The following is a 23,556-nucleotide window of genomic DNA, read 5'->3' on the forward strand; positions in this document are numbered from 1 at the left end:
ATTGTTGGCTGATTGAAGTGGAAAGAGCCACTCTGTTATGGTCATTGTTACCCCTGGGCAAGGGTTCCTGAATTACACAAGAAAGCTAGTTCGTGGGGCTAGGGTGATGGGTCGGTGGTTAAGGGTACTTGTTGCTCTTGTGGAGGACCTGGATTCAGTTCTCAGAATCCACACATCAGCTCAGTCACCTGGAACTCCCATTCTGGGGGTTCAGTGCCCTCTTTTGACCTCCAGACCTCTATGTACATGCACACATGTGTGCACAGATATGCATGCAAGCAAAATACTCATATACATAAGATTGAAATAATAAAACAGCTGAGAATGAGAAAGATGAAGTGAGCCAGCCAGTGAGCAGTGCTTCTCCATGATTTCTGCTTCATGGCTTTAGCTTGCATTCATTCCCTGGCTTCCCTCACAGATGGACTGGACCCTGGAAGTGTATGCTGAAATAAACCCTTTCCTCTCCAGGTTGCTTTTAGTCATGATGTTTATCATAACAACAGAAGAGCAAAGTAGGACATCTCTTCAGTTCTGTGACTCATTCCAGATCAAGACTGTCCTTCCACCTTTGCACACATTAAGGTGGCACCCTGTGACCAGTTTCCTATCTTGCCTTGGTTCTTTTAATGCTGTGACCTGGCTGAAGCAACTTAAGAGAGGAAGGGGCCGTTGAGCCCCTCCTTTAAGAAGGGACGTGAATGGCCTATTGTGATGGGGAAGGCATGCAAGGTCACATTGGATCACAAGCAGAAAGCAGAGAGAGCAGACAGGAAATGGATTCATGCTGTCAAATCTTAGGGTTCACCCCAAGTAGCCTACCTCTATCAAGGCTGTTCCTGCTAGTGATTCTACAACTTTTAAGACAGCTCCACAAACCGGTGACCAAGTGTTCAGACACATGAGCCTGTGGAGGATGTTTCACGTTCCGTGGTGTTCCTTCTCAGAACAGGCAGGTTTCTTTTTCTTTTTTTTTTCAGTAGGTGTACAATGTTGTATGGGGGGGAAATAAACCCTGATTTCTTTAACCAGTTCCCCAACTAGGGTATACTTTGCTCGTTTATGCCTCCTCCAGAATACAGCCTCGTATCCATGTACTTTCTTGCACATAGAAACATATCTCTGTCCAGTGGGTGCTAGGGCAGAGCCCAAGACACATTTTATCTAATTGCTAAGGGCTGCTGCTTTATCCTGCAGTGAAAGGCTTTACATATGAGAAGAATTTCCTCCTCCTTGGGTTGGGCGGGAGAGGTCCCTCAGCTTTCTATCATACAGAAGTCTCTGTGGATTTCCCGTTTACATTTTGATTTATCTAGAAAGCAGATCAGCAGAACCTGGAGATATAGGACCTGTACCGGCTATGGAAGTGGTCCAGGGCCCTCTACTCTCCATCCTCTGTGCTTTGCAGCACATGTGTATGGAATTGAGCCCTTCTGGACCATGGGGATGTGTGAGCGCAAACCAGTAACCATAGCAAAGTAAAGGTAACCTACCTATGAGCCCCGGGCTGTCTGTACCTTGGCAGCCTCTGGAAAAGTAAACTACTGTCTTATTTAAGCCACTGTTATTTTTCCTCTCTGCTCTAACAGCTGAAACTTCATCCTGAGTGATCTACTCCTTACCTGTCACCCGCACAGCGAGGGAAGAAGGATGGGAGAGGACTTCGTTATCCTAGGCTCTGGACAGGCTGCCAGACTCTCGCCAGATTTATGAGAAAGAAGGGCAGAGAGTGAAATAGCAATTGCAGGGATTTGCAGCTTAGCAGTGTGCTGGCACAAATGATGGGTAATTGGTAGGAAAAGAGATCTTGCATGGTGGCTGCATCCAAAGGGGCTTCATAGAAGCAAGCATGCGAAGACAGCCTGCGTCAGTGAGGCTGTTTCAGGCCAGATCATGCTTACCCTGTGTCCAAGAAACACTGTAGTGTGGCTGGGTGGGTGGGGCAGGGTGTTGCTCATCCCAGACTCAGATAGCATGGAACCCACAGAAGTGCATTTTGTCCCAGATACCTCATTAGTAAGGAGACATAAACGACATTAAAGGGGCCATGTATTAGTGAAGTGCTGAAGGAAGCCATTCACAAAGAGATGAAGGAAAGTAAAAAGGCTTCTCTTGGCCACGTAGAACTGGTAGGCATGAAGTACAACACAGATGGAAGGGCAGAGGCCAGAAAGCCCAAAGCTCGGATGGAGTGGGGTGGAGAGATGACTCAGCAGTTAAGAGCACCTCCTGCTTTTTGAAAGGACCCAGGTTTGAATCCCATATGCACGCTGCAGCTCCCAACCATCTGTAGCTCTAGCTTCAATGGATGTGCACCCGCTCTGGCCTCTGTGGGCAGTACACTCAGAGGTGCAAACTCCAACACAGATACACACGTAATGTATCATTCAAATAAAATAAATCTTTTAAAAAAGAAACTTTAAAAGGGAGTTCCATTTAATTCTGTCTTGAAAGAGGATAGAGCCAATGAGCTCCACCAAATAGGTATGTTTGATCTAAAAGCACAGGGGTAATCTAGGTGTTGAGAAATACTGGGGCCCACCAGTCTCCCTCCAGCAGATGCTTCATCCTGTAATTGTGCAGGTCGACTGGTGTGAGTGGAGCAGATGCCTTTCTAGTGAGAGACAACAGCCTTCTCTACCTACTGGGAAGCTATGGCAGTACATTCACCCAGCACCCACATGGTACCTTATAACTGTCACATGGTACCTGTAACTCTAGTTCTAGAGGATCTGATGCCCTTTCCTAACCTTCACTGGCACTTGCATGCACATCACATGTACACACACACATACACACACACACACATAAAACTACACATGAACTAAATTAATGATTAAAAATTTCAAAGGTTTTTAAATATATTAATTATATGCTTTCTTTCTCACATAAATCCCAATGGAATTTTGACCAGAAATGTATTGTATTTATACATTATAAATGACAATATCTGTATTTATTCCCCTATTCTGTCAGTCACATCCCCACTGAAAACAAACAAACAAAAAAAAAACAACCATGGTTACAGTCTCAATTTGAAGCTGATGTTAATAATTCTGGGGACATTTAGTGTATAATAAAAAACTAAAGGAATCATTTTACGAGTCAAGCTTGGAAGTTCACATCAGCAAATCCCACAGTTCAGCAGCCATTTGTGCATTTAAAGAATTGCTGGAGTCAGCTGCTAATGTATCCATAATCAGAGGAATGGGTCAGTTACAGCTAATAACACACAGGGACGTGAGCCAAGGTGTGCAGAGTGGGAGCCCCTCGGCTGCTGGAGGGTCCATTTCCAAATGCCTAGAAAAGTGCTGATTGGAGGGGATTGCTTATTTATTTATTATTTATTTACTTTTTTTTTTGGAGATTGTGAGTTGGGGTCCTAAAATGAGTCAGTGGTAGTAAATATTCCTTCCTGTCTTTGTAAAACTCCACCCTCATAACATGGTAGGCCATGTATTGTGGGGGATCCATCCAGCTCTTTCTTCTCATTTGCCCATGACTTTTGCTAAAAAGTGATGGCAATATTTTTGTCTGGCTTGGGCTTTGCAGTTCTTATGGCTAGTGTTACAGCCACCGTGAGTACAGGAAAGTAACTTTTCTCCTATGTCTAGAAAACACCGTTCCATGACATCATGCACTGACTGTGGCTCTTACAATCTTCCCACCCCTTCTTCTGAGATAACCCCTCAGCCTTGAGAGCAGGATCGTGAAATCCCACCAATAGCTGAGGAGCTACTGGCGTTTGGTAGCTGCTAAAGAAGAGAGAATCAGTCTTCTTTAAGGGCACGGTCTTGGGTCAGTCAACCCTCTCCCAGTGGAAGATCACACATTCTAGTATAAATGGGCAGGACAAATTGGATTCAATGGGCTTTTAAGGAAGAGGACAGAAAGTTGGGTGGTGTGCTGGCTACTTACCTGTCGACTTTTCACAATTCGGGGTCATCTGGGAAGAACTCTCAACTGAGAAAATGCCTATGTGAGATTGTCCTGTAGGCAAATTTATAAAGAATTTTCTTGATTACTGATTGCTATGAGAGGGCCCAGCCCACTTTGGGTGGTACCATCCCTGAGTAGATAGTCCTGGGTTTTGTGAGAAAGCAGGTTGAGCAAATCAAGGGGAATAAGCCAGTAAACAAGACTCCTCCATAACCTGTGCTCCAGTTCCTACCTCTAGGTTCCCGCCCTGACTTCCCTCAGCAATGGACTGTGGTGGGAACATGAAGGCCAAAAAAAACCCCCTTTCCTCCCTCAGCTGCTTTTGGTCATGGTCTTTATCAATAGCAGTGGGGAAAGTTGAGTAAGCATGATTAAAATACATTGTACAAAATTCTCAAAGAATTAACTAAAAATGAGGGGAAAGTGGTGGTAGTAGCTTGTGTCCCATACTTCATGAAACTGCATATCTTAATTTGGTTTTGCTTAGGTGATTTTGTTTGTTTAGCATGTTCACAACACTGTTTCCTCTTCAATTAGTAACAGTCATTGCAATTAAGCGACTATTTATTGAGCTGCTATCTATGCCAACATTGATCCAATAGCTGTATTGGTAGCCATTTGCCCAATCCTTCAATCTGTAGTCAGGGTCACTGTTTCTGTCTCTGTTGTCATTGAAGAAAGGAGCCACGTGGTATTTTGGCGGGCTTCCCTGGATTGTTCTGGGTTTAAGCAGGTGCAGCCCCATGAGTGGCTCTGTTAGTTTCACGCTAGGTCACAGAGACACTCTGCTTGGCTGGCTTATGGACCTACTGCCTGTTGCTCTTTCTGTCCATGTGAGCTGCTCAGCACGCATTACTGGATGTCTGGAGAAGTCATTCAGTTCTCTCTCTCACACTCTTCTGGAACATCTCAGTGTTTGAGGTGATGTCCGTCACTGGGAACCATGCAGGGTTCCAGCACACAGTGTGAAGGCAAGTGCCAGTGAGCGTTGTGTGATAGTTATCTTGATTGTTACTCCAGCAACATCTAGAATCATGTAGGAACCTACCTCTGAGACTATCTGTGGGGGATTATCTAGATTGTGTTAGCTGGAGGGAAGACCCACCCTAGCTATGGGCCACACCATTTCCTAGGCTGGGGTCCTGGACTGAATAAAAAGGAGAAAGTGAGCTGAGCACCTGCATCTGCCTCTCTCTGCTTCCTGATTGTGGATGCCAGGTGACCAATTGCTTCATATTCCATCTGCCATCTTTCCCTACCATGATGGACTTTATCTTCTTTTTTTTTTATTTTTTTATTTTTTTTATTCCCCTCCCTCCGTCCTGGACTTTATCTTCAAACTGTGACCCAAAATAACCTCTCCTACTTAGGTCACTTCTGTCAGGTGTTTTGTCATAGTAACAAGAAATAACAGTCCTGGTCTTGCCCAGCCAGGCCACCAAACGTGGGTCATTAGGCTAGTCAAGAAGTGTTCTCAATGGATTGTGCAGATGTAGAGAGGAAGATCAGTCATCCCTCAGGGCTTGGATCATGTCTGGTCATCATATCTTACTGGCCAGGAAAACTAGTCATCCCTTAGAGCTTGGATCATGTCTGGTCTTCATATCTTACTGGCCAGAAAAACTAGTCATTACTTAGGTATTGGATCATGTCTGGTCATCATATTTTATTGGCTAGGAAGATCAGTCATCACTTAGAGCTTGGATCATGTCTGGTCATCATCTCTTACTGGCCAGAAAAGCCAGTCATCACTTAGGTATTAGATCATGTCTGGTCATCCTATTTTATTGACTAGGAAGATCAGTCATCACTTCAGGCTGGGCTCATGTCTGGCCAAATCTTATTGGCCAAAGCAAACCATGTGGCTAATCCTAGAATCAGACATTAAGTGATACTTACCCATCCCAAGGCTAAAACCTCATAGCCATGTTCAAAGACCATCAAAGAGGGGAAAGGGCTTCATTTTCTTGATATATTTTTTTGTGAGGCCTAGCTTTTAATGACTGAGCTGTCTTCTTGGTCCAAGAAGTTATCTGAGTTTTCTTGATAGAATAAGTGTCAAGAAAACTGTGTGAGTCGGATTTCCATCATTGTGACAGAACCCTTGAGATAATCAAGAAGAAAAGGTTTGTTTTAGCCAATAGCTTCCAAAGTCTTAGTTTATTGTTACTTGGCTCTATCTTTTTGGGGCTGGATGGAGGCAGCATATCAAGGACCTCGATCCAAATTTCATGTTCAGGGCACACCCTGATGCCTTAACCTCCTTTCCACTTGGCTTACCTCTACCATCTCCCTAGAGTGCCCCCCACACGACTGTGATAATTTTAAATGTCAATATGCCACAACCTAGCATCAGTCACCGGAGACAAGAGTCTCCACTGAGGAATTGTTTTATTTAGTAACAGATTTGCTGGTTGAGGGCTGTCCTGATGGTAAATCATATAGAAAGACACTGCTCCCTGCAGGCAACACCATTCTTGAGATAGGGCATCCTAAAATCTCTAGAACAGGAGAAAGATAACAAAAGCCAGAAGGCAATGGGGGTTCAGTCATTTCTTGACTGTGGGCGTGATGCGATTGGCTGCTGGTGGTCCTGCTTTGACTTCCCAGCTGTGGGTGTGATGCCACTGGCTGCTGGAGGTCCTGCCTTGATTTCCCCGCTGTCATGGGGAATTACTGCCTGCAATTACTCCTTCTATGCTGCTATTTTTTGGGAGGGATTGTCAAATTGCAAAAGCAATTTGAAACTAGGATGGGCACGAAGCTTTAGCACATGGGCCTCTGGGGGTCATTTAAGATCCAAACAATAACAGAGAGTATACTTGGGAACAGAAGTCATTGTAAGTCAGCAGATCTGCATCGAACTCCATTACTCAGTGGAAAAAAAATCAACAGAGACAAGAGAAAACTTATTAAAATTCATGTTCATACCAGCTAGAAACATAGACTGCCTCGGGGAATAAGAATCAGAGTACGGCTGGGGCCAGTGATGTGGATAAGCGGTAAAGGCCCTTGCTGTCAAACCTGAGAACCTGGGTTCAAACCCAGGGGCCTACTAGGAGGAGAGAACCACCTGCCTCAAGTTATCCTCTGACCTCACGCAAGCACTGTGGCCTGTGTATAACCTCTGCCTCATTCTAAATAAGTTGCAAAAGTTTAAACTTTTAAATAAAAAAAAACACCTCAAAATAGTATGTTGGGTGGTCAGAGAGACAAGCCTTGTGGCCTTTGAGACTCTGGTGACCTTTTGTCCTGTGTCAACATTCAGTGACAAAGATGTGCAGTTAGCACCAGGCCCTTGCCATCCTCTTTTCTCTGAGACCATCACACACTCTGATGTTCCTTCTCCAGCCTTCTCGCTGTCCTCTTTATTTTCTTTGTCACCTGGTGCCTGGTCTGTCCCTACTGTAGGAGCCATGGGCCAGGCTCCCTGTCCCCAGTTCCCGCAAGGATACCAGTATGCTTTTTACAGCCCCCATGTCTGTGGTATAGGTGGAGGGAATTCATCAACAGGAAACACACACCCGTCTTCTTGGTAGGTAGTGGCTGAGTTTCTGCAGCTGCACAGGTCTCTAATGCCCACATCCATCACGAGATGATCGCCGTACCATTCTAGAACTGTCTTCATGCTGTCATTTGTCTATCAAACCTTCTCCTCTTCTTTCTGTCCCCTAAAGAGTTGGGAACCAGCTCTCTGTTTTCCAACTTTCTCTAGTTGTTGAGCAAACTATTGATCAGAGACAGTGACTTAAAACCACCCTAGGGGCTGGGGAGATGGTTAGGGAGAAAGCACTTGTCACTCAAGTGTGTAGATCAGAGTTTCAGTCCCTAGAATCCTTATAGAAGCTAGGCTGGCAAAAAGACGTCTGAGGGAACTGATGTAAATGTTTTTATATGCACAAGCGTATGACATTCTCTCCTCTTTGTGTTGTATTCTGTCACTTATCACTTGCTTGTTCTGTGAGATCCCTTGGGGAGTAGGGAGACCTCAGATTGGGTCATGGTATATGGTGGGGTTTTCCTTTTGTTCCTCCTGCCTCGAGGAATGCCCTAACAGCTGACCTTCTGTCTGTGACCACTCCAGGACAGGGTTTTGGGTGTGACATTTGACCCCCTCTGTCCCTGCAGGTCAGGGAGATGAGTATAAACTCAGGCCCCTTATAAAGAGCCTTCCACTCTGCACACACTGTTGATTTCATGAATGTGCCCTGGCTTACCTCTATGGAAAATGGGAATGCAAATCTTGACCTGTGTGATGTTTGAATTTCATTTGCTTTTTATTTGGGTGTTTGGGTACCCCAATGACTCAACTTCATAATGGACGAACCCCTTGTATATTTTCCCAATTCAAATAATTTTTCTAGTGCTGGTGATGGAGCCCAAAGCCATACACACACATGGCAAATAGTCTACCACTGATTGGGCTGCATCCCAACTCCCTCAATATGAAGCTTACTTATTTTTAATATTTTCACATTTACTCTGTGTGTGTGTGTGTGCATGCACGCACGCATGAGTGTGTGTTCTCTCCCCCTACTCTGTGGGTTCTGGGCTTTGAACTAGAGTTGTCAGGCTGAGCTGCAAGCTCCTTTACCTGCTGAGCCATCTCCCCAGCCCTCCATCAACGTTTTCTTACAAGGACTTTGGACAGGCAGTCGTGCTGATGAAATTGTGTTCTTGGCTCGCACAGCCCAGTGCTGGCTTCCGCACCGGGCATCCCACTTGTATCTCTATCGTGTGGCAATCGAGTTTCTGTTCTGTGCATCTATTAATCCAGTTGATTTTTGATAGACTTCAAAGTAACCTGCAAATGTAAGTGCACTTGAGGCAAATCTTGCAATGTGCATCTCATTAACTCGACTTCAGCCTTTCTCTGTAGCTCCCAGTGCAAAATGGCCATGGAATGGAATGCAAAAACCTTAAATCTGAAGACAGCTCATTGCATATCCCCATGAGGTCCCATTATATCCCTTCCCAATCAATTTCTATGCTTCTGATAGCCACCAAGGAAATCATTGTTCTTTTTAAGTTAATATAATTCTATTATTAATTCTTTGAGAATGTCATACATACGTACAATGTGTTTTGATCATATTTACCCTCACTCCTCCAGAATCCTTCCAAATCCACCCCTATCACCCACCCCATTGCCCACCCCTCCTAATTTCATGTCTTTTTTTTTTTTAATAACTCATCTCATTGGTGCTGCCTGTGTACTCTTGGGTGTGGGCTTATCCACCGGAATGTGTTTGACCTCCCAGGGATCACACAACTAGAGAAAATTGAGTCTCCTTCCGTTTGCAGTCATCAACCCTCCATGACTCCTCAGTGGCGGGAGGGGGCTCATGGACCCCTCAACACTCCATGCTGGAAGGGAGTGGCCTGATCTTGTGCAGGCAACCAATGCTGCTGTGAGTTCGTAAGTGGAGTGGCTATGGCATGTTCAAAGGACACCATTTCACCTGGTTCTACAATCTTTCTGTCTTCTATTCCAGTGTTACTGTTTTTAAAAAATCACAGATGGAATTTTATACTTCCAGATGGATGTTCATCATCAAAGGAAGGACAGGAGCTCAAACAGGGCAGGAACCTGGAGGCAGGAGCTGATGCAGAGGTCGTGGAGGGTGCTGCTTACTGGCTGGTTCCCCACGCTTTGCTCAGCCTGCTTTCTTATAGAACCCAGGACCACCAGTCCAAGCATGGCACAACTGACAATTGGCGGGGCCTTCCCCCATTGATTACTACTTGAGGAAACGCCTTACAGTGGATCTCATGGAGGCATTTCCTCAGCGGAAGCTCCTTCCTCTCCGATGATTCTAGTTTCTGTCAAGTTGACACAAAACCAGCCAGTACAATGTCCTTTTGGTGGTTGCTGTTATTGTTGATTTGAGACAGGGTCTCTCTACATTCCAAATCTGGTCCCAAACTTTTGATAACCCTTCTTCCTCAGCATCCCTCCCCATCAAGTTCTAGGGTTATAGGTGTGTGCCACCACCCCAGCTTCTGCAGCATTGTATGGAGGGTATCATAGTATGTATTTGGGGCATGGTGTTGGGGACTCATTCATGTCGTTGCATCAATTCTCTGTGCTCTTTCTTGTTTTACCATTGCTTAACCCATGCCACCTACCATATGCCAGCTCTTTGTTGTTGTTGTTGTTGATGTTGTTGTAGAGCTATGAGCTGTTTCCAGGTTTGGGATATTACAAATAAAGTCATTGTGAATATTTGAGTAAAAAAAAATCTGAATTTGGATAACAATTATCAGCTCTAAACAAGTGTAATTTATAGCTATACCTTTATATTTTGGGGGGTAGGGTGGAGGAAGCAGGGTTTCATTTAGCCCAGGCTGGTCTAAATTAACTCTGTAGACGAGGATGGCCTTGGACTTTGTCTGATCTTCCTGCCTCTACCTCCTGAGTGCTAGGATTACAGAACCACCAGGTTCTGTTTGTGGGGTGCTGGGGATGGACGTCAGGTCTTTGTACATGCCATTCAAGCATTCTAACACCTGAGCCACATTCACAGCTTCCATAGTTATACTTTCAAAGTAGGTGGAGGATTTGAACTTGAGGCTTAGCGGTGGAAGTCTCTGACAGTCTCTAATCCACCCTCAGAGAGTCCCTTGGTCTTCCTAGGTGATCTTCTGTTAGATACTCAGTAATCAGAGTTCCTGGTGAATGTTAGTTGCTGTTGCCTGGGCAAAAAATTCCCAAGCTCCCATTCTTCTAAGATGGGTCAGGGTTAGGGTTTGCTTGTCTATGCTATTAGGTCTTGGAAGCTTTAGACTCAGGAACTTCTGGAATTGTGCCTTGCTTGGTTCTTTCTGTTGTCCTTTTCTCTTTCATTCTTCCCCACTGCACCATGGATCATCCCATTGCTAAAGCTGGCTGGCTGGAATAGGATCCCTTAGGACAAGAGCTGACATCACCAGGCGCTGCATCTCCTTGGCTCATGGCTACCCCTGAATTGTGTTTGCTCAGCCCCTCCTCCACACACCCTGGTTCCATCAGACTAATTCATTTTTGTATTTATAGCCTATTATAAATATTCCAAGAAATCGCTTTCACAAATGTGTTTATAAAGTCTTTGCAACATCCGATACGTCCGCTGGCTGAGATAACCCTGTTCTCAGGCAGTGTGTAAAAGCAAGAGCGCCAAGAAACATTTGCTTTTTAAAAATCAATTTGACTCAATCTTATTTTACTTTCCATTGGGCTAATTTAAAAGAGAAAATATTTCACCAACACTAAATTGCTTTCCCTAGAGTCCCAGCACAAATATCTAGGGGGTGATTATAAATTGGTTCTCTGTATCTGTGGGGTCCCTGTCTATGTTTTTAAGCATTTAAAAATATTTTCCCTCTAAATGCACAGACTTTTCTCTTTATGTTATTCCCTAAACAATATGGAATAACAGTAATTTACACAGCACACCGACATGGTATTATAAGGTTTCATATGTCATCTAGACATGCCATGATGTATGTGGGTTAGGAATGGGGGATCCATGCCTCTTCTGTTCCATATAAAGACTTGAACTTGATAGATTTGGGTTGAATTGGGTACTTGTGTGTGAAGGAAGAGGAGTCTCCAGGAACCAGCTTTCCTCAGATAACCCATAGATGACTGCGTCCATGTGGCGATCAAGTGGTTGGTTCCCATCAGATTCTGAAGCATACCCGCCTGTCCTCAATTGCAGCCTGTCTTCCGGATTCCATCTTCCAGGTGCCCGGATCAGCCCCTGCACACATTTGCTTGGGGCAGTGTTCCTGATACGAATGACACGGAGTGTCAAGTCAGAAATTCAAAAGAGGCTGCATAAAAGGGGAGGATTTGTGAACTTTTGGTCCTGTTTCAAATGTGCATGAGATATATCCAGGTCCCATCTTAGTCAGTATTGATTCCACTCAAGGGCATCTGAGGAGCAGCTCTTCTCTAGCCTAGTCTGGTTCCCTGTCCTGCTCTTGGTGACCTCAGCAGCTTGTGTGGTCCGAGCTCCTTACTGCTTCTCCCTGTTGTTGTACTTGACCAATCGTTACTGAGGTCTCAGTAACGATTGACCTCTGGGATTGGACTGTCTGAAGTCTGTACTTATGATATTTATTCTTAGCTTTTACTCATCCTTGGTGCTTTTTTAAAAAATTAATTGGGGTCAGAAAGATTTCTCAGTTGTTGAGAGCACTTCTCTTACAGAGGACCTGGGTTCAGTTTCCAATACAACTGCCTGGAACTCCAGTTCTAGAGAACTAAACACTCTCTTCTGGCCTCTACAGGCTCCAGGAATATTTGTGGTGAATAGACTTCCATGCAGGGAAAACACCTATGGACGTTACATTTTTGAAAACCAAACTCAGACTGGGGAGATAGCTGAGTCAGTAAAAGGATTATCCCACAAGCCTGAGGACTTGAGTTTGAGACTAGAAGGGATGTAGAGTCTTAGGACGGTGCCATGCATTTCTAAAACCAACACTGGGGACATGAAGACAGGTGGGTCCTTGGGGCTTGCTGACTGGGCAGACTAGCCTACTAACTTCAGACTGGTTTCAGGCCAACAAGGAACCTCATCTCAAAAGATAATATAGGAAACCTAAAGTTGTCCTCTGGCCTCTACATGCATGTATACCCACTTACAGATGTGCAACTCAACACAAACACACACATGCACGTGTGCATGCATGCACAACACACACACACACACACACACACACACAAACCTATCTCTATGTACCGTCCTCTTATCAGATAATGGGTAGTGTCTCTCTTTCGTTTCCCACTAGAGCAGGGGATTAGAAATAATGTCAAGTTATTTCTAATTGGCTTCTCCACAGACACAGGAAGAATCACTGGCCTTGGCAATGCTCATTTTTCAAAGCGCCCACCAAGAGCACACATAGCCATTTCTTATTGTAGGTCTTGACCTCCTTGTGTTGTTCACGCATGCTTCAAATCCATGTTTTATCAGATCCTGGAGAGTAACTTGCTGATAACCACTGGTATTTACAGATAGTCAGTGCTTGATCTGCAGCGAGGAATCTAAATTTTAGCCTGCAGTACCTCGTTGGGTGCTGCACCCAGCACAGCCTGGATGCTGAGACTGGCATGGGGGTGTTGAGATTGAGACACAGAGCCTTCTTTTCAGGTGGAAGAACAGCAGCTTTTATTTACCCTGAGCTAAAGCCGTTTATACCTCTACTACTTCTGTGGAAAACCACCGGCCAGAAAGAACACAAACATCCTTGTCAATTACAGACCACAAGGAAGTTCCACTGTCCGTCAGGGAGAGTGAGGACAGGTAGATCACAACAGTTGGGGACAGAAAATAACACAGATCCCTTTGGCTAAGCTCAGTGGGATCTTATATTCCCTGGTGTGGCCTAATTGTAAAACAAGGTTGATTTCCCACTAGCACCATCTTGGTTCACTGTGGAGGCACCTTCATTCCTGAGTTGATTCTAACTGTTGTCTAACTCTCCCAGATTCAAGAAAAGGTCTCAGGTTCCTGGGTCAATCTCAGCCATCCATAGATCTCTGTTCAGAGATGGCTTGTTTGAGGTCACATGACCTGAGATATTTCTTGGAATTTTTAATATATTTGTCTGCATATAAACCTGTGTATCATGTGTGTGCTGTGCTCATGGAGACCAGAAGAGGGCATCAGATTCCTTGAAACAGAAGATACAGATGTTTGTGAACTAAATGTGGGTTCTGGTAACCGAACCCAGGTCCTTTGAAGGAGCAGCCAGTGCTCTTAACCACTGACCTGTTTCTAGATTCCCCCCATTCTGGGATTTCCTCCTTTCCTTGTATAACCATCATTGATACTGAACTAAGCCTTGCTTATCCATGTGCATAGAAGTTACCAGAATGGAATGTGGGATAAAGAAAGAGCTAACCAGCAAAAGGCACATCAACTGTTCTCATCAGCCCAGGAAACAGTTTCTAGACTTTTGGGGAATCAAAGGACCAGAGAATAGTTTGTGATTTGATTGTATACACTGTGTGTCTTTTAAAGATTTTGCTATTTAATCTCATACTCTCATGGCCAGCATCTTTCACTCTTGACTCTGGTCTGTGCCACCCTCCAGTCCTGAAGCCAAGGTTGATCGTTCAAAGGTGGGTACCTTTTTGTTTTGTTCACCTCTAGGCCCTACTTAGGTCAGAGTTAGAGGCACTAATAGGCAGTGCCTTTTCTATGGCATTTTAGCCAGCATTTAGAAATGAGGAGATCCATTTAAACCATTTGAGAGAAAAGAGTGTAGCCCCATTTGAATATGGGATAGAATAAGAAGAGAAAGCCCAGAGGTTAGTCAGTGAAGTATGGGGCAAGCTGGGCTCCTTAGCTGGTAGCTGGCAGTAACCTGCATTAGATTCCTCCCTCCACCTATGGCCCTTGGTCTCCAGAATAGCTCTTGGGTCCTGGTTAGATGCTTCTGGGTTTAAAGAACTATGTTTTAAATTTTTTGAGCCCTGATCAATCAACACCTGTAAGGAGGCTGTGGTTCACCATACAAGGGCTATGGTGAGCAACCACTAAAATTCATGGCCACAAGGAACAACATCCCTTTGACAGCATGTCAAAGCAGCAGCTCCCATCTCACACCCACTGTAGTCTCAGGCAGCCCGTGATGGCAGCTGTAGCTTCCATCCTGCAGTGACTCAGAAGGAGGTTCCTGGCTGTTGACTTTATGAAGTCCACTTAACACCTACTTTTGTGGGTGTTAAGGGTTTCAGGCTTGAACTGGAGCCATGCTTTCGTGCATGCTTATTCTGTTTGCAAATTTTAAAATCCAAATGAACTTGCATTGACATTTTTAAAAATTTATTTTTTTAATTTTATTTTACATTCCAAGAATAGTTCCCCCTCCCACCCTTCCTCCAGCCCACTCTAACCACCCCACAGCCCACTTCCCATCCACTCCTCCCAACAGGTAAGGGCTCTAATAGAGAGTCAACAAAGTCTGGCACATTAAGTTGGAGCAGGACAAAGCCCCTCCCCCTGCATTAAGGCTGAGCATGGCATCCCGCCATAAGGAATGGGCTCCAACAAGCTAGCTCATGCACCAGGGATAGATCCTATTCCTACTGTCAGGGGCCCCTCAGATAGTCCAAGCTTCACCACTGTCTCCCACATATGGAGGGCCTGGTTCGGTCCCATGGAGGCTCCACAGCTGTCAGTCTGGAGTTCATGATTTTCCATGAGCTTGATTCAGCTGTCTCCCTTGCTCAGATGTCTTACTTCTGTACATGATACACAGAAAGGTTTTTATATACCCCTTCCCCACCCCCAATCTCTCTGGCATCTTCTACTCTGTATAATGTCCAACAGCAACTAGGATCTGTGTGTATAGTTAAATACAAGTTCAAGCCTTGTCAGTGGCATTTGTATAATAGCTGAACTTCAGGGCAGGGACAGGGCAGTCTGAGGACTCTCTTGGATGATTCATATCTCTCTGATACAATTCTCCCACATGTCCAGATTGAATCTTTAATTTGATTCTACCCATTGCCCTCCATGGTGCTTTTCACCTTCACTATGGCTACATGATAGATGAGTTGAGTTCATGGGTCGGCAGAGCTCAATTAATTTGTGAGCTAGGTTATCCATTTGGACTCTTGGCTGACTAAAGGCCAGGGTGTGGAGTTAGGAGTGTCTTCTCTCCATCTCCTCCTGTCAAAGCTTCTTACCATGCCAATCATTCCTAGCTTGTAAATGTTTTAGCAACTAACAGCTGGCCACTGTATCTCATTCAAAGAGTCTCTCAGGCAATGATTCTCAAACTGTGGACCTTGACCCAGAGGTTCTTAGTAGATAAGGCAATGCTCCATACCATCCTCACCTATACCCAAGAAACTTGGAAATGGCCTAACATTCTGTAACACCTACCAGGACTGGGGGTGGAGCACCATTGCTTTAAAAGAGGACGTGGTGTTAATGTTTGTGCTGAGGTCTCAAGGCTTCTGACCCGTGTGCCCACTGACATGGGAATATATACTGGAAGTCCATGTGCATACCATCAGCATTTTTGCTAAACCAAACAATGAGAGTAAAAATAGCCTAGGCTGGAATGGTGGTTCAGTAGCTAAGTTCAGTAGTGGTTCACTGGCTGCTCTTCCAGAGGTCCTGGGTTCAATTTCTAGAACCTACATGGTAGCTCACAACTGTCTGTAACTCCAGGGCTAGGGAATTTGGTACCCTCTTCTGGCCTCCATGCTCACTGTACATATGTGCTTGCACAAGCATACAGAAATTCATACATATACCATAAAAATGAATAATTCTCTTTTAAAAAATCCAGATTCTTTCAAATATACTATAAAAAATTAAAGATATAAGTAGGATACAGGAATTAAAGTTTAATAAAATTGTGAATCAAACACAAGAAATTACATTGTTGACTAATGTTTCAAGTACTTAAAAAGACTTTAGAAAAATGTCATAAGAAATTACCTGCCTTTCCACAGATCTTTGGTAGGGACAGCTTAGGGAAGAAGACGTTTTGGAATTATTATTTTTATTTTTCTGATTAATTTTATTTATGTGTTTTATGTATATGTACCTCGTGTGCACTGTACTCACAGAGGCCAGAAGAGGGCAGCAGATTCCCTGGAGTCTGGGTTACAGGTGGGTGTGAGGCACCCAACCTGGGTCCTGGGAACTGAGTGCTGGTTTTCGGGAAGATCATCCAGTGCTCTTACTAGCTGAGCCATCCCTCATCTAGTCACAAATGATGGTTGTCACCATGGGAAACAGATAATGCCTGAGAAGAAACTGGAAGAAACTACAAGATGAAGTAGTACTCTTCAAGTCCTTGAGAATGTATCTATCTACACCCTGAGATTCTGGCAGCTGTGAATTCATTTTTTCACTGAGTCAATTGTGGGTAGCAGTATAGAGGAATTTCAGTCTGGGCTGATGTCTAGGCTAAGTTTCAGGAAAACATACACTGGCTGTGTTGGTTGGTTTTAATTGTCAACTTGATACAACCTAGGATCATCTGGGAAGAGCCCCAATGAGGTTCTGTCTGGGTTGGGTTGGCCAATGGGCATGACTGTGGTGGACAGCTTTGATTATGTAAATTAGAGTAAAGAGACCCCCGAAAGCACACTGCACTGTTTCTCCGGTTTGGGTCCCTTAGTTGTGTGAGCAGAGAGAAAGACCTGAGCCTTGAGTCTGCATGCATTCGATTCTCTCTGCTTTTGACTGTGTGTGCTCAGACTGACTGCTTCAAGTTCCTGCCTTGATATCTCCACAGTGATGGAGGGTACCCTGGAATTGTGAGCTAGAATCCTCTTCCCTGAGCTGTTTCTGTCAGGGTATGTTGTCATCATAGCAACTGGAAAGGAAGCCAGGACACTGCACTAACAGCATGAAGACACGAGCCTTATGGACCCTGACATCCCAGAGCTGGGGCCTTTGAGGATACTGGGGGCTGTGGGGAAACTGGGGACTGTGGGGAGACTGGGGTGTCTATGAGGAGACTGAGGAGCAGTGGGGAAACTGGGGGTCTGTGAGGAGACAGGGTTTAGTGCCTCAAACTGAATTCCAAACATTCTGCTTGGGGTTTAGCTGTTTTTTTTGCAGCCTGTTCCAACTCAGTCTGTCCTGTGTCTCTCTTCAGAGTTTATATAACAAATATCTCACTAAAATCCTACATGGAAGGAAATAAGCTATAATTACTTCTCTTTCAAATGTTCCAAGAAAACCTCCTTAGTGCTTGTAATATTCTGGTCACAGATTTATCCCTTGGCCACCCACTCCGGACACAAATTAAGAGAGGCTGACTGCCTTAACTAGTCATTCTCAGACTGGGTTTTCTGACTCGTTCTATTCTATTCTATTCTATTCTATTCTATTCTATTCTATTCTATTCTATTCTATTCTGTTTATTTTTGTTTTATGTGTTTTGCCTGCATGCATGTCTGTGCATGGTGTGTAGTGCCCAAACAGGACAAAAGAGGACATCAGATCTCCTAGAACTGAATTACAGATGGTTATGAGTCATCATGTCAGTGCTGGGAATTGAACCCAGGTCTTCTGCAACAGCATCCCGAGCTCTTAACTACTGGACATCTCTTTAGTCCCATGGCTCTTTTAGTCTCAAAAGTTCTTGTAAATGCTCATAACAAAAAAGGAACCAGAAGGGTTTTTTTTAATGTAGTTTTACTTACATTTTTACATTTGAAATCAAAACTGAGAAAATCATTAAAGATTTTATGAACAGATTTTTAAAAAGAATTGTTACCATCATTGCATGTTAAACATGAAGGATGAAATTTTCACTAAAAAGCTATATTTTCTAGAACAATGAGAAAATGAGTGATTAGGGTACTATTTACATTTTTAAACGTTTCTTGAAGTCGGGCTTAGCAGGTACCAGCTGAGTCCTCAAATTGGCTTCTGCATTTATCTGTGGCCATTGCATTGATTTATTAACTGATAGGCTATTCCACACACACATATAGCTGGACCACAGGGAGATATGTAATAGCGTTTCAAAGTACTGTGCTTGGTCTTTTAGCATTATCCAAGATTGTCCTGTGATGGTGGTTGCGGCGGTGTTTATGGTATTGCGATTCAAAGTGTAAGGTCTGTTGCTCTTCTTTCAAGCATGTCTGGAATCATGTCTGGTAAGCCCAGACTGATCACATAACATAGTAAATTGGCTATTTGGGGCATATTTATTTGTTAGCAATGTAGGACTACCAGTTCTTGACCCATTGATTATGCAATATCAAAATTTTATATTTTGAGACCCGGCGGATAGATGGCTCCAGTCAGAGATGCTCGCTTGCTGCCTGTGCTAGTCTTCACTCTTATATAGTTTAGGGTCCAACTTTTTGAAACCATGCCACCGAAATTCAGATTTTCCAATGAAATTAACCATCAAAAAACATGACCTCCCCCCGAAATGCCCACAGGCCAACTTGATCTATACCGGTCCTCAATTCACACTTTCTTCTGGGTTATTCTAGGTCATGTCTGATTGACAGCTCCACACAGTCCGCCTCTCGGGGATCCTGCACATCCTCCATGTAGTCGTCCAGGGGAGGGCAGCGCACTGCATGGTTGCCGTCTGTGTTTCATTGCTTGGGTTATGAGGGAGGGGTGTGCTCAGGGGCAGATGCTTAATAAAAACAATCCTTCTGCTGTTTCATAGAGGACACCCATAAGGGACAGTGATATTTTCCCATCACGAGCATGTGCATGAAGGATTCCTGGCCAACACAGCTTACTTTCATGTTGACTCATGCTGGGGTGAGAGCAGGTTTATCCCACCCCGTTCCTTACTTTACACCATTAACGCACACACAGAGCAGGGCTGTGCGGCTGTTCTGTGTTGTGCCTAATTGCTAGGTTTTTCCATCATCCACTTTAGACATGCGTGTGAATGGCATTTGGCTTACTTCTGAAAACAGTTTTGGCTTTGCAGAAAGGACCTTGAGGATGCTCTAGGGGCTCCACAGAGGATCCTGGGAATATCCCTAATGTAAGCCACAGTGAACCTTTGTGACTCAGAGTGGGGTTCTGTTCCCACAGCACACAGGCCAGGAGAGAGCAGGAGCTGTGAGGGAGCTGCTTCTCTAGAGAAGATCATCATCTTGTGGCTATTACATATTGAATATGTAATATGAAAGCCTATTACATATCTCCCTGAGCTAGATGTGTGTATGGAATATCCTATCAATTACTAAATCAATATTATGGCCCCAGATAAATGCAGAAGCCAATTTAAGAACTTAGCTGTTTTTTGCTGACAAGATCATCTGCAAAAGATGCTGTCTGCAGGGCTTGCACTAGCTGTCCAAGGAATCTGTGCCTTTCCTTCCAGCACATCCTGGAAGAGGTGAAAGCAAAGATCTGACGCTGGAAGCTTCAGCAACCATCTTGCTAGAAGGCCCTGAGTTGCCATGTTGCATTTTTTTTAGCTCATTACTTCCACCAGGTCTTATGACCACACTGTGGCATTCTGAGCATCCTTCATAGGACTTCCATCCCACGACCCATCAGGAGATATCTACTTTTCTCTTAAAATCCAACCAGGCAAACTTCGATTTCACCACCAATGCTGCTGCTGATCAGAGTTTTGACGTCCGTCCTGTTCCCTACTTCTCCTCATGTCTGAAAGAAGCCAGGTGACAGTCACACTGAGAATTACTCTAGGGACAATTTGGGGAGAATGCGTAGTGTTCTGAAATGTTTCTAGTATGTGTCCATCAGTTGAGACGTAGCACTCACTTCCGGTCAGTGGGTAGAGTCTCTTCCTGGCCTCACTTCCTACCATCCTGTGTTCTCAGGAACACAGGCCTCATGTCTATCCAGCGCACAGCTGAGTGGCTGTGTCAGGGTCCTCCGCTGTCTGATGGCTCCTCCACTTGTCACCTGCTGACTATTCTAAGTGCTTTCCCTGGGTGCAACATCTAAGCTGCAGACTTGCATGGTGCCCTCTCTTCCCCACACTCCTACGTCCTTTTGCGCTCAGGCTGTCCTTTCCCACGGGACCTGGATCCTCCCGGAAAGGACAACTTTGCTGACCTTTAGGTGTTCCGTGTAGGAAGAGCCTTTTAGTAGCTTGAATTCTTCAGACTAAAATGCCAACCAAAAAAAAAAAATAGATCTCTCCAGTGTTGCCTTCTTTGTGTGTTAACCGCAATGTCTTGTTATTTGGGGGAGACTCTGTGTGTCCCTGCCTTTCCTCGCCAGGCAGCGAGAGGAGGATAAAAGGAAGAAGGATGAAAGAAGATACCTAAAGACCTTGTCAGTTGCACACAGGTGCACATGTCCCCAAACCCAAAGCACAAAGCTTCAAAAATACATAAAAGAGCAAGACACAAGTGTGCATTCTAGAAAGGCAGAGAGCTGTGTCTTACAGGCCAGTGAACTAGGTCTTGGAGGTCTCACAGAAACAACTGGACAGGATAGTACTGCATACTGAAATGCTATTCTGGAGAATGCTACCTAGTGGTTTTAGCATGCCATGTAGTCAGACTTTTTCTAGACCACGAGCCCCAAATAATGACATGGAGATTTATTATGAATTATAAAAACTTGGCCCTAGCTTAGGCTTTTTCCCAACTAGCTCTTACAACTCAAATTAACCTGCTTCTCTTAATCTACATTTTGTCACATGGCTCAGCAATGCCTCCTGTGTACAGGCTGTCCAACTTGTTCTGCATCTCACTGGCATCTCTTGAGCACCTAGATTCCTTCTCCTCTTCCTTTCCCTGGAAATCCCGCCTTTCCTCTTCTGCCTAGCTATTGGCCATTCGGCTTTGTATTACACCAATCACAGCAACTCTTCTCCACACAGTGTACAGCTGTTCTGCAACAGTGCTGCTTAGTGCAGAACACACTGAGGCACCCTCTAATACAGAGTTCCTGTGTGCCGTTAGTTCTGTTTGCTGAGCATCTCCTGTGCACAAGTTCTGCTAGAGCTGGGAGGTGGTGATGAGGGGGAGTTGAGAGCTGGGGAAATGACTCAGTTGGTAAAGTGCTTGCCAAACATGAGGGCCTGAGTTAAAATCTGGTAGCCTGCATCCATAATCCCCATGTTCTTAGAGCAAGACAGCAGGTAGAGACAGGAGAGTCCCCTGGAAGCCCACAGACCCCTAGCCAACACATAGAGAAGCAAACCTCAAACAGACTCTGTGTCACCAAGTGAAAATAAGGAGTGAGACACTGAGGTGGTCCTCTGACTTCCACATGTGTGCTATGGTATGTGTATGCCTGCACACACACACACACACACTCACACACACACACATGCACAAACAGACTCACACACACATGCACACACATATGCATACACACACATGCACACACAGAGTGAGATAAGGGAGTGTGCTAGGGGCAGGTGTTCCATATGGATACAAGCAACATTTATCTGATTTAGGGTAAGAAAACCCAAACGAGGGCAGATTTCTCAAGTGGACTTTCTCTCCAAGTTGGTTCTCAAAGAAACCACAGTTTTATCCAAGTGAGCAGGAGTTGACGAACGTTTTGGACCATGGAGTCGCATGAGCAGGACATGTAGATGTGTCTGAAGGTGCAGGTGTGCAGGAGGGGCAGGGAGCACAAGGATGAAGTTCACACTCACACAGCCTCAGCTGATCCCTGTGGCGCCCACAGGAAGCGGGCGGCCATTTTCCATGTCAGCAAAAGCAGGTACCTTGTGGCCCTCGGATAGAGAGCTAGTGAGTACAGGTTGGATCTGGAATTGAGGCCTTTCTTCTGTGAGACAGGAGTTGTCTTCCGGCTTTTAGAACTCACGCTGTAACTCCAGTCTGTTCACAGGCCCCTGTTGTCTTCTGCTTCCTGCGGTTGGTTATCCACCCGTTCAGGATGTGTTTGAGCTCCACGGGAAGTAAGCCTGCTTGCTAGTACTAGGGCACAGCCTTCTTCCTGTGTAAGCTGTCCTGGGGCACAATCTCTTTCTTTCCGGTGCTAGATGTACCCTGCATCCATTCCATGACACCATCAAGATCTGACAGTGCCAAGGCGACTTGTTAGTATGTGGATCTGAAGCTGAGCCTAGCGAGGACTTGGACCACCTGGTGGACACTCAGTCCCAAGCCTTTTATACCCAATCAGAAGTGGTACAAATGGGCTAGATGTCTGGGATTTTAGTCAAAACCTTTTATTTTTTTTTCATTGCCCAAGTCATCTATGAATTAATAAATGCCACTGTGTTCTCTAGAAAGCTGAGCTGTGATTGTGTTGATTATCAGTTTGGCACTCTCTGAAATCACCTAAGGGACACCCTCCAGGCAAACCTGCTAGGGATTGTCTAGGCTATCAGAGGTTTGCCTCTGAGATTGTCTGTGAAGGATCATGTTGGTTAGGTTAATGGACATCAGAAGTCCCACTGTGGGTGTCACTATTCCCTGGGCTGGGGTTCTAGATGTACAGATGGAGATAGGAACCAAGCTCCCACATGTGTCTGTCTCTGCTGCTCCTTGACGTGGGTGCAGTGTAAGCCGCTTCACGCTCCTGCTCCTGCACCTCCCTTGCCATGAGGCATTCTCACCCGGAGCTGAAAACCAAAACGAACCCATCTTTTCTTCATTTCTTTTGTCACAGCGACTAAGAAAGGAAAGGAGAGAAAGAGTCGAAAGAAAACAGAAAAATAAACATCCATAGCTTAAATCTAGAAAATCAAATACTGCATCTTCTGTCTCAATTGCGGATTCTGGCAATTAATATTTTTTTAATGTGTATTTATATAAATAAAATGGGAGTGAGGTGGACAGAGACCAAAAAACTAGAAAGGAGTCCATGGGAGGGGTTAAAAGAGGCCTTAAGTGTGGCAGATGGGAAGGGTAATAAAACCCATAGGGCATAAAAATGGAAGGGGGGAAACCAGAAGTGGGAGGGGGCAGACTCAGGGTGCAAGGGTCCAACAGGAAAGGGGAAAGCAGAGAGTGGTGATCAACCAAAACCGAGTCTGTAGGAACATGCCGTAAGGATGCTTGCTGTCTCGCGTACTAATGAAAACAGAAAGGGGAAAAGATAGAAGAAGAAGTTAAAATATTTAATTGCAAAAACACTTCTTAAGGCGTATTTTGGAGATACAAAAGCTTTAAAACTAAGGTGACAGTGTACAGAGGGACACAAATTC

General features: G+C 44.7%; 1 protein-coding gene across 1 annotated transcript in view; it reads left to right on the forward strand.

Annotated features, from left to right (window-relative positions):
- Tmem132d (transmembrane protein 132D) overlaps window positions 1-23,556 on the forward strand; it is a 617,151-nt gene that overhangs the window by 233,011 nt on the left and 360,584 nt on the right. The window lies entirely within an intron of this gene.

The sequence above is a fragment of the Microtus pennsylvanicus genome, chromosome 1 (genome assembly GCF_037038515.1).
Source record: "Microtus pennsylvanicus isolate mMicPen1 chromosome 1, mMicPen1.hap1, whole genome shotgun sequence".
Classification (NCBI taxonomy): Eukaryota; Metazoa; Chordata; class Mammalia; order Rodentia; family Cricetidae; genus Microtus; species Microtus pennsylvanicus.